Below are 12,251 nucleotides of genomic sequence, written 5' to 3' on the forward strand. Positions count from 1 at the left end.
GGGCAACGCAGCAGCATCCAACTGAAGGCTGTGTAAGAGCGACCCCCAGAGCAGCCTCCCAACTCCACCCAAATTCTCCCAGCTACCGACACCCCATTTGTCATACCTCTTCTCTTCTTGGTCAGGACGGCACCATCAATCCCAAGGTACCAGGGCCAGCCCCACCCCAGGAGTCACCTCCCATGCCACCAGGTCATGGCATTTTTATATACATATCTTTGTTAATATCCAAAACTGTCTCTATTCCCTCATTTTACTTGTAAACTAAGGAAATTGAGGCCCAGAGAACTAGTGATATGTGATCTATAATGGAAGAACCCAGGATTGGAAACTATATTCCCTGGCTCAGTTCACCATTATTTCTAGTTTTATCCATAACTACATGATCTGTTTGGATCAGCTGTCAGCAATCCATGGTCCCCTTTGCATTCTGCCCTTGTGTGGCTAAGAGACCATAAATTGATTTGCAATGATTTCCAAACTCCTGGTGTTCCCATCTTTGTGTAGTGCCCTCCCCACAAGTGTAGGCAGGATCTGTGATGTGCTTCTAACCAATAGAATATGGTGAAGATGATGGTGTGTCACTCCTGTGATTATGTCTATAAGTCTCTCTGTTAGCACACTGGAGTAGGAGATTTTCCTTGTCAGCTTGAAAAGCAAGCTGTCATGCAGTGGGAGCCACATGGCAAGGAACTGCGAGTGGCCTCCAGTCAACAGCCACAAAAAGCAGAGCCTTTCATCACATAGCCACAGGAAATAAATCCTGCAAACAAGAAGAATGAGCTTGGAAGCAGATTCTTCCCCAGTTGAGGCTCCAGATGAGAAAGCAGCCTTGATTGCAGCCTTGTGAGAACCTGAGCAGAGGAGCTAGCAAAGCTGCGCCAGGGCTCCTGCCCCATGGAAACTGTGAGATAATAAATCACATTGTTCTAAGCCTTTACATTTGTGCTAATTTGTTACATAGTATAGAAAGCTAATACACCTTGCTTCCTGGAAAATGTATTTTTTAATTTTCTTATTCCACTTCTAGGAAAAAGTCTGGACTTCCGTTGGTGGGTACAATCCAGAGAAGAGTCAAGGTCTTTTTTTTTTTTGGTAAGGTGTTTATGTGAATAAATATGACCCATGGGTTCGTCTTGCCCCACTTAGCAACTGAGAGACCAAGTATCGGTAGTGAATTCATGTTTATATCTGTTTGACATATCTTATGCAATCAGCTCAAATTCAACAAATAAAGTGCTTGTTGTTTTTCATGGGATCCTCCCCGTTCATCACGATTAAAGGTGAACAAGTACTCTTGAGCTATAGTGAGTGTTAAGGTGCAAAGAATAACTCAGAGACAATTGGGTAAAAGGCTCAGGGATTTACTCATATAGGGTTACTGGAGAGAGAAGAGCCCATGAAGACTCTTCTCTTCAAAACACAGGGATGGGGCTTATAAATGAAAAAGCACAAACCCTCAAGAGGTCAAGTGACTGGTCAGTTTAAATAAGTTCAGGATTGGATGGTTGTAGTGGAGCTTGATGGGACTATTGCTAAACCTGGAATTACTTTCTTGAGTTTAGATAGCAAAGTCACAAATTCACAGGGTCTGGTTTTCTGCTCATTTTGACCATTTTGGGGAGAAGCAGTTGCTCTGGTTCCTTCCTCGGGGACCTTCACTGATTGCTATTTTGCATCCTTCAGGCACAGTGTCCCACAGTGAGCAAGTCCTGCACATACTCAAGGCTCAGAGAAAATTTCCTTTTTCACTTGGCATATTAATTAATAGAGGTTGGCTTCAAGGGAGTTTTAATTTAAAAGGAATTAAATTGGACTAGGAATAATTAGAAAAATCATTTCTCTAATCCAGTGATTTAAACTTAACAGCAAATTAAAATCATCTGGAGAGTTAAAAAAAAAATAAACGTCATGACTGGAGGCCCCACACCAGACCAATTAAATCAAAATCCCTGGGTGAGAGGCCACGGCATTAGTATTTTTAAAATTCTCCCCAGGTGATTCTAATGTGCAGCCACGATCAATTATCAGTGATTTAACTGGTTAACCCTACTGTAGTGAAGAGTAATTATTTGGTAAGCCCTTACTGCTATTTGCATTGTTATAACTCTGAGAGGTTAATTCAGAAACCAAACATCTTTAATTTAGATGGGTTAACTGCTAAATACCCCAAATAGCAGACACAGGAAATCCTGATGCAGACAGATTAAACACAAATGGTTCTCAAGGAATTATTAATTTTTTAAACTGGAAATTTAATATAATCAGTTTTTTTTAAGTTGGGCCACATAAATTTGTTGAGGCTTTGCATTAATACTATAAAGATTTATGTGAATCAAGTTAAGCTGTTGCAGATTTCCATAAGCAAATGACAATTCTCCCTTGGTTTTAGACCTGTGTATCTAATTGCTGACTGGACCTCTCCACCTAAATGTTCCATCCGCCTTTCAAATGCAGCATGTCCAAATGTGACAATTACTTCTCCCTCAACTTGCTCCGTCTTCTAATTTCTCTGTCTCAAATTGGCGCTACCACCTGTCATGCAAGCTAATTCCTCCATGTCCCTCCCCCCATATCCCATCAATTTCTAAGTCTTGAGGATTCTACTTTCTAGATATCTCTAATCAATGCTGCCTTCTCCACCAGCACTCCCACTACTGAAATGCAAGCCAAATTTACCAGGCATGGCCTTCTCTGCTATAACCTCCACTTCCTTGAGCCCCTGCCTCTAGTTTGGCTCCAACAGTTCCATACTCCACAAACATCTCGAATGATCTATCTAAAATGAAAATCTGTGTCATTTTTCTACCTAAATTCCTTAAGTGGCTACTCAAAGCTTCAGCATAAAGTCCACACTCTATAACATGGAATACCAGGCCCTCCCTGAGCTGAGCCCTGCCCACTCTCTCATATCCCTTCTCTCTACACTCTCTATGTACTGTTCCTGATTTGGGCCTTTTGCTATGATTATTCCCCCTCTCTGGCATGCCAGCTCCCAACGTCCAATGCCTTATTTCTATCTTTATCTTATTTGAGCTATGAGAACATTTGACACAGTCCTTGACCCCACTCTCTCCTGGTTTTCCTTATTCTCAGTCTTCTCATCTCCCAGAACTCTGAATTTTGATGTATACTCAGGTTCAATTGAATCTTGAATTTCTTCTTTTGCTACCTTCAGTCTTTTGTTGATTTCATCCAGTCTCACGATTTTGAATAAAATCTATATGCCAAAGACTCTTAAAGTTTAATCTTCAGCCCAGACTGAATCCCTAACATTTAGATATTTAATGGGCATTTCAAACTTATCATTTCTAAAATAAGATCCTTTGGTTCCCCATATAAATCTGTTCTGGTCTTTCCTATCTGATTAAAAGTCAACACCATTCCACCAATTTGCTCAGGTAAAAAATCTAACAAACAAAAACAGAAACACCGTCCTTGAGCTAATCCTTAACTTTTCTTTCTCACTTCCCACATCATATCTGTCAGCAAATCTTCTTAACTCTACCTTCAAAGTATGTCCAGAATCATGACCCTTCTTACTCCTTGTTGCGATCACCCAGTGCAAGCCTGTTATTTCTCACTGGTCTCCCCACTTTTTCCTTTGCCTCTATAATCATTTGCAGCAATTCTCAAACTTTTTTTTTTTTTTTTTTAATCTCAGGGCCTTTTTACTCTTGAACTGTTTTGAAGCTTCCAAAGAGCATTTGTATATGCAAGTTATATCCATTGATATTTACTACATTGAAATTAAAACTGAGAAATTTTTAAAATAAAATTTAGATAAATGTTATATACCATATATTCCAAAGCAAAACAATTTTAGTATGAAGAATGGTATTATTTTACTTAAAAAAAAATCTCTTTAATATCTGACTTAGTAAATGACAATTGGCTTTTCAAATTTGGCAATCTGCCAAATTTGTGTTGGTTGAAATTTGAAGAAAAAATCTGGCTTCTTTTTTTTTCTTTGCTATAGGCTCCAAGTATTACTGTCAAAATGGCCAAGCTCGTGAAACCTGGAAAGGTGGCACTGGTCCTGGCAACATGCTGCTCCAGATGCAAAGGTTAAAGAACATTGACGAGGGCAGCTTGGACCATCCCTTCAGCCATGCAGTGGTGGCCAGAATCGATGCCATCTCCACCGAGTGACAGCTGCCACGGTCCAGAAGGAAACTGCCAAGAGCCCAGATATCAAGTCATTTGTGAACATTTTAGCTACAATCTCCTCATGCCCACATGGTACTCTTGGGCACGGCTATCCTCTTGGGCAAAGCCATTGACAACAAGGGTGTCTTCAGAGACCCTGCTCTTCAATGCAGGGCGGCTGAGGCCTGGGTCAGGTTTGAGAAGATATACGAGGCGGGTACATAGTGGCTCATCCAGAAGCTGCGGTTTTAGATCATTTGGGTTTTAATCATTAAAATACAAAAACAAACAAAACTCTGTGTCTTACTACTGCCTGTACTATTACATTAGGAAAAGGGGAACAGACATAGGGTGAGAGACACTGGGTGATGGATAACGGGCTGTGGGAAAAATATAACATTAATGTTGAATCTACCTTTATGAAGAAAAAAACCTGGCCTCATATAAATATGTGGTAGGAAAAGTGTAGCCTATTTTGATAGCCTTTTCAGATAATTGTGGATATTTTTTGATACTGCATCAAAAATTTGACAAATAGTTTCTTAAAGGTTAGTTGAAATGTGAAATTTGAAACCATATGAATAAAATTTTACATACTGGCAATACCCTATAGCCAAAAACCACCAGGAATACACCTGTAATTGAACAAAGGTAGATTTATTATATGTTCCAGCTTGGATAGTAGCAGTCCTAGCTGATAACACGTGGAGCAGAAGAATCACCTAGCTGAGCCCATTTAACCCAGAGAATTGTGGTTAAATGTTATTGTTGTTTTAGCCATTAACTTTTGGGGTAATTTGTTACACAGCAATAGAGAACCCAAAACATTAACAATCCGGTCCAATGTCCGCTTTTCCATGAGCCGGGCTGCCCTTTGCAGCCATGGGTTCTGCAGGACTGGTGCGGCTGCATGGACTCTTCGCGGTCTACAAGCCTCCGGGTCTAAAATGGAGGCATCTGCGGGACACCGTGGAGATGCAGCTTCTGAAGGGTCTCAACGCTGGGAAGCCTCCTGCTCCTGAACAGCGTGTTTGCTTCCTTCTGGGCACCGTGGAAGGCAGCAAGGAGAAGGAACTGACCCTCAGTGCCACCAGTGTACCCAGCCTGACCAACCATCCTCTTGTACGTGGGCCAGCATTCACCAGCTTGAAAGTTGGTGTGGGATACCTTCTGGATATCCAGGCTTCTGGAGTGCTTGTGCTTGGCATGGGACATGGCTGCAGGCTTCTCACGGACATGTATGATGCTCATCTCACCAAGGATTGCACAATACGTGGCCTCCTGGGCAAAGCCACAGATGACTTCTGTGAGGATGGGAGGCTGGTGGAGAAAACAACATATGACCATGTGACCAGGGAGAAGCTGGACCGAATCCTAGCAGTGATCCAAGGTTCCCATCAGAAAGCCTTGGTGATGTACTCCAACCTTGACCTGAAGACCAGGAAGCTTATGAGGTGGCTGTGAGAGGCTTGGTCCGGCCCATGAGCAAGTCCCCAATGCTGATAACTGGCATCCGATGCCTCCATTTTGCACCTCCGGAATTCTTAGAGGTTCAGTGCATACACGAGACGCAGAAACAGCTGAGGAAGCTAGTACATGAAATCAGCCTAGAGCTGAAGACCACTGCTGTCTGTACGCAAGTGTGGCGCACACGTGATGGCTTCTTCATGCTGGATGATGCCCTTCTGAGGACCCAGTGGAACCTACACAGCATCCAGGAAGCCATCCAAGCTTCAGCCCCCAGGGTGGCTGCAGAGCTGGAAAAGAACTTAAGGCCGTTGTTGGGTGCCCAGAAGCTCCCAGGTCTAGGCCAACCCTGGGACTCTGCAGGACCAAGCTCTGCCTCGGGGCTGGAGAGCAGCACAGGGCATTGAAAGGCTGGGCAGCTGGTGAGGTCTGCTCACAAATAAGAGCTATTCATGAACTAAAACTTATGAGTATACAAAGTAAATGACAGTAGGGGCAACTTTTCTACATATGCCATAAAACTCTGAAACTGCCTGAGGAAAGATTGACAGACTTGACCCAACTGAAAAGGAAAAACCTCTGTGTGGACGAAAATGCTGTAAATAAGTGACACAGAAAAACTATTTGCAATATATTTAAGAAGTAATATCCATGATTTATAAAGAGCTCTTATAAAGCAGTGAGAAAAAGATGACAAGAAAACTGGTGAATGCTATGAACTGTGTGTGTAGCCAAAGAAATCCAAACGCCCATTAAACTAGAGTTGATGCATAACCTCTCTGATAATGAAAGACAAGCAGATAAAAAATAAGATGACTTTTCTTTGCCTTTCAGAGTGGAAAAATTAATAAAAGAATAATGTTCAAAAAAAATTAACAATCCAAGAAATTAAAATGTAGCTGCCTTAATCAAAATGGAAGGACAATTTCAGGAAGGACTCATGTTTCCCAGAAATATCCTCTGAAAATATGCTAATAGTCATGCTAGTCTTTTGGGGCTTGGGGATTTTAGACATTTTTTTTCAAGTTGTAAATAAATGTGTGTGTATGTGCATGTGGGTGTGTGTATGCACGCCTACATTTAATAACAATTATTGCTTCTGCTGGATCTAGAACTCTCACACAGACATAATTAGGGTTCCCTAAATCTCCAACAATCCCTGCTCTAAATGTGAATGAGTATTTCCACCAAACTCAAAGCCTCCTTTAGTCTATCTGTCTATCTATCTATCTATCTATCTATCTATCTATCTATCTATCTATCTATCTATCTATCTATCTACCTATCTGCACTGCATTTATATCAATGTTCCTTTTTATTTTTGTATCAATGGGATCATAATCTACTGTTCAGGCATCTTTCTTAAAGTTGCATAAAGTTCTTAATCTCTGAGTTGCAATCTTAAAATATTTCCCAGTCCCAGACTCAGAGTTTCTTAGGAATTACAAAGGACTTTAGACATTAAGTACAACCTTAAAACCACCTTCCTGGCAGATGTCCTCCAGGCTCAGCTTGAATGCTTCCAGGAAGGAGGGCACTGCACCTAAGGACCGCCTTGTCCCATTTTGGGAGAGAATGTGAGTTAGGAAGTTTTTTTTTTGTTTGTTTCAAGGGTCAGCAGAGTATAAGCATCTGGAGCTGGAAGATTTGGATTTCTATTCCTGGCACTGGGAGGCCAGCTGAATTATTGTGGCCCCGCTGCTTACTGTTCTGGAGGCGCAGGGGAGACTTAACTACCTACCAAGTGTCTTGGACAAAAACCAACACAAAAATATACATAAGGAATTGTCTTATTGACAGACTTAGTCTTAAACAGTATAATGCTGAATATCCCTTTACTATTGACTGACCATAAGCAGTTTTATTTTCCTCACAGATGAAAATAATTTTAGGCATGCAGTTTTTAGATGGATTAGATTCATTGTTACATTTTATCTTGATTTTTTAGGTTATAAAATGTTTTCGCTTTTTCTGATTTTACTATATTTGGTTTCCTGGTTATCTTATATTTGTGGCAAATATATGTGGGTTTTTCAATGACAGTATTTAGATAATGTTTTCTTTTAAAAGAAAAATACAAAAGTGGTTGGAGTTTGGGAAACATCAACCTTGTAGACAGAATTTGTATGATCTAGCCCATACCCACTTTTGCAATCTCAGAAACTGCTTTCCAAACTCTCTGTACAAGCTGCTTGGATCTTCCCACCAGCCCCCAAACATACCATGCCTTTCATATTCTGGTTGGCTCCCTGTTCTAGTTTGCTAGCTGCCTGAATGCAATATACCAGAAACAGAAGGGCTTTTAAAGAGGGGAATTTAATAAGTTCACAGTTCTAAGGCCAAGAAAATGTCCCAGTTACAACAAGTCTATAGAAATGTCCAATCAAAGGCATCTAGGGAAAGATACCTTGGTTCAAGAAGGCCGATGAAGTTCAGGGTTTCTCTCTCAAATGAGAAGGTACATGGTGAACACAGTCAGGGCTTCTCTCTCAGCTGGAAGGGCATATGGTGAATATGGCATCATCTGCTGGCTTCTCCTGGCTTCCTGTTTCATGAAACTCCCCGGGAGACATTTTCCTTCTTCATCTCCAAGGGTCTCTGGCTGGTGGACTCTGCTTCTCATGGCTATGTCATTCTGCTCTGCTCTCTCTGAATCTCCTTCATTCTCCAAAGTGTTTCCTCTTTTATGGCCTTCAGAAGCATATTAAGGCCCACCTGAATGGGTGGAGACATGGCATCACCTAATCCAGCCTAACAACCACTATTGATTAAATCACATCTCCAGGGAGATGATCTGATTACAGTTTCAAACACACAGTATCGAACAGGGATTATTTTGCCTTTACGAAATGGGATTTTGATTAAAACATGGCTTTTCTAGGGGACATACATCTTTTCAAACCAGCACACTGCCTGTCCCTGAATTTCCTTCCCAACTGTGGACTTGGCCCTGTTCAACTGCCTTCTCCTCTGTGACACCTTCTCTGACCCCTTCCCTTTTAACTGCTTTCTCTTGGCAGCTACAGTTTATCTTGTATTCCTCTCAGTAGAGCCTGAATCTCACAAGCTGGTCTACCCCTCCACCCCCAGGGGTCTGTGAGTTCTTTATTAGGGCAGATCCCATTTCCTATTCACCCTTGTGTCTCCAGCACCTGGCACCACACAGAAGGCACTCGGTAAATATTATTGGAGTCAATGAATATTCACAAGGGTCAAAATATCTTTTTTTTTTCTCGCAAAAACCACCAGGTTGCAATTCAGTCTGAAATGTTTCTAGAAAAATTAATGGTATTAAAAAAAAACTGTATCACACAGAATTCAATATAGTCATTGCAACAAAAAAAAAATCCCCCTTTCTTTTTGAGCAAAAAGATAAAAGGCTAAGCGACACAAAGATTTTTATTGAAGTGATCATATTCTGGGGTTGTCAGCACCTGGGGAAACTGGCACCATCATACATTGTTGGTAGATGTGTAAATACAAAAAATTCTCGTTCTCCTTGACCCAAAAATTCTACTTCTAGACAATTATCTTCAGAAACACTTTCAAGGGCAATACAATATGCATAGAGAGTTCCTGGCAGCATTGTTTGTAACAGCAAAAAAAACCCTGAAATATACGCCAAAGTCCATTAATGAGAGATGGGATGAAAAAATCTTTGACCCCCTTCACCATTCTGTAAAATACTATGAAGCCATTAAAAGACTGATCTTGAAGATCTCTGACATAAAGCAAGATGCCAGAAGTAGAATATGACCCCAGTGATAAGAAAAAAGTTGATTAAATGTAGTGTATATATATGTGCATACACACAGATATACACACACACACATATGTAAATGTATATGTAAATGCCTGAAAAAAGATATCACACCATTTGCTTGGGTTATTTTGGGGGGTATGGGTTCATGTGGGACTTTCATTTTTTGGGTTTTTTTCTTTTGGCATAAGCAGGCTCTAGGAATCGAAGGCTTTCACTTTTCAATTTAAATTGTGGACCAGGAAAGTTTTGAATGAAATATTGGGAAAAAAACCTATCACTATTCGGTATTCCTAGAGTTTTTTCTATGATCATGTGATACTTCTGTAAAACAACAATAATAAAAATAATGAAAATACCTATTTTAAAGTCAGATCACAGTCCCTTTTAAGAAGAATCACTAGATGTCGCTCTGAGCAAATGTTCTGGGTCATAACAGGCGCTGCAGGAAAAGGCTGATCCCTTATCTCCATTGAGCTAGGGAGAGCCCCTGGAGCTGCCCTGCAGGTTCTTTTGCAGGGCGGGGTGAGTCAATTAAGAATAGGCAGCTCGGCAGAGAGGCAGAGATCTGAAGGTAGGGATGTCTGGGGAGCGCAAGGACAGGGACTGGGAATTAGAGGAGGGTGGGAGAAGGCATCCTCCTAGGAGACAGACAGAGGCCCCACCTTAATTCTGGGCCATGAACTTATGTGTAGTAGCTGGATAGTCTTCACAATTAGGTTTGTTTCCAAATTTCCTATCTTCACGCAAAAGCTTTCTAGCACTTCGGAGGACATATTGAAATAAGTAAGTAAATAAATAAATCTAACCCAAACCTGATTAAAAGATCTGAATCTACCTACTAAATTACAGGAGCTACAGGGCTGAAAAGAATGACACCAGGAAGACGCAGTCAGCAAAGTTCAGACTGTGGGAAACACTAACCAATGACCAGGTTTCTTCAACAACTTACAAGGAAACAAGCAAGCAAACAGAAAGAGATGAAACGGAGACCTATGGATTAAAAGAGGCTTAAGAGAACTATCAGCCAATGGCAACATATGGACCTTATTTGGATCAAAGACACTGTTAAAAAAAAAAAAAAGACAGAGGCAATCTATGTAGATAGAGACGGGATATTGATATAAAGGAATTATTGTTAATTTTTAGACATGATAATGATATTGAAGTTTTTTTGTTTGTTGTTTTGTTTCTTCATCCTTAGTGATACACAATGAAATATTTACTGGGATTTGTTTCACAAGAGGGGAGTGGGTGAGGATGTGGACAAAAACAGTTGACCAGAGTTGATCATCGTTAGAGCTGGGTGATGATTATATAAGGGCTTACTATACTATTCTAATTATTCCTTTGTTAGAATGTTTCCATAATAAAGTTTTGTTTGTTTGTATGTTTTTAAATTAGACCTCAGGGCTAAGGAGGGAGGAATAAATGACACACTTTCCAAATCAAGGAAACAACTTTCTTAGGACACAATTGGAGCTAGATGAGAACTGTCACGGTCATTAAACCTCCAAGGGGGCAACAGTTAAACGTCCATATACTAGTTTTAGAGGACTAGGGGTGGTGGTTGGGAATCGCCTAATTTCATTAAGCCTCCATTTTCTCATCTTTAAAATGGGCATTGTTAGGTCTCAGAAAAAGAATTCTAAGAGCAAAAGGAACTCTTGACACAGGAAGCCTCAGAGCCCCCCTCAGCTTATCCACCAGATGGCGAATGAAGATGTCCCAGATAACTAGAAATATGGTTATAATCTGCTTCTGCTGATAACACCCTCCCCTACCAGTGCCTCGCCCTGCCTGATGCACGCAGCTACACGTCAAGCGAGACTTGTGCGTCAATACTTCAGCAATCTGTCACACCCTAAGTCAACAAGCTCCCATCCAATCAAGGGACAACACACCACCTAGTAGGCACACTCCTCTCTTGGCGTCACTCTCCCTTTAAAACAAAGTTCCCGGAACAAAGAACCGGAGCCATTTTCTCTTTCTTCCCACTGGCTCCCCAGGCGGGAGCCTTTCTTAAGCTCTCACCTGCTTTCTCTCTTTTGCTCTCCCACCTGCTTTATCCCCTTAATAAATCTGTTAAGCTTTGACTCGCTGTCACCTGTGGATTCATTCACGACTCTGTGCCTAAGAGACATCCATCAGTATTTTACAAGGACATCAGGAGACCTAAATGAGAGAAGTACATTAAAAAAAAGTATTTTGAAACCCATAAAAAGCTACTCAGGTGCTAGTGGAGCTTATGTGATGTGACACTACTTCATTTATTCCCACATTCATTCCACAGCTATCACTGAGCGCCTTACCAGGTGTCAGGTGTTGTAAAGCACCGCAAATGCACAAAACAGATAGGATATTAACTTTTTTTCCCCCCCTTTTTCAGTGTTTCTCAACCCTGAAAACAAATTGAATAACATCAGTGTCTGGCCATGAGGTGACCCCAGACCAGTTAAATCAGAATTTGTGAGGGTATGGTCTGGCAGAGGTATTTTTAAAAAGTGTCTCAGGTGTTTCTACTGTGCAGCCAGGCTTGAGAACCATTGGCCTAATTGGTCTGTGATCATTGCCTAGCTCTGAGACAGTTTCTGAATTGTCTTGGTTAAGGCAGACTGAATCCTGGCTTATGTAGCTCTAAAGCTGCTTTTAATAGCCAGAAGTACCCCTCCAGGTGTTCACTCCCAGCAGGTGCAGGCTTTGCCCAGTTGTACACCCTTTGTGGTCATCTGGCCCCATCTGACCTCCCAATGGCTGCATCAAGAGCCAGTGGAATTTCCCATTGTGTTTCACTTCCTTATAGGGGATTTATCTTGTCTGATTACACAAGCTTTGGTTTTTGTAAACTTCCCAGTTTCAGATATGAGCACAGGAC

At 41.2% G+C, this 12,251-nt stretch overlaps 1 pseudogene; it reads left to right on the forward strand.

The window, feature by feature from the left end:
* The first annotated feature begins 5,003 nt into the window (after nt 1–5,003).
* Nucleotides 5,004–6,204, forward strand: LOC143667972 (pseudouridylate synthase TRUB2, mitochondrial pseudogene; annotated as a pseudogene).
* The last annotated feature ends 6,047 nt before the right edge of the window (nt 6,205–12,251 follow it).

The sequence above is a fragment of the Tamandua tetradactyla genome, chromosome 24, assembly GCF_023851605.1.
Source record: "Tamandua tetradactyla isolate mTamTet1 chromosome 24, mTamTet1.pri, whole genome shotgun sequence".
Classification (NCBI taxonomy): Eukaryota; Metazoa; Chordata; class Mammalia; order Pilosa; family Myrmecophagidae; genus Tamandua; species Tamandua tetradactyla.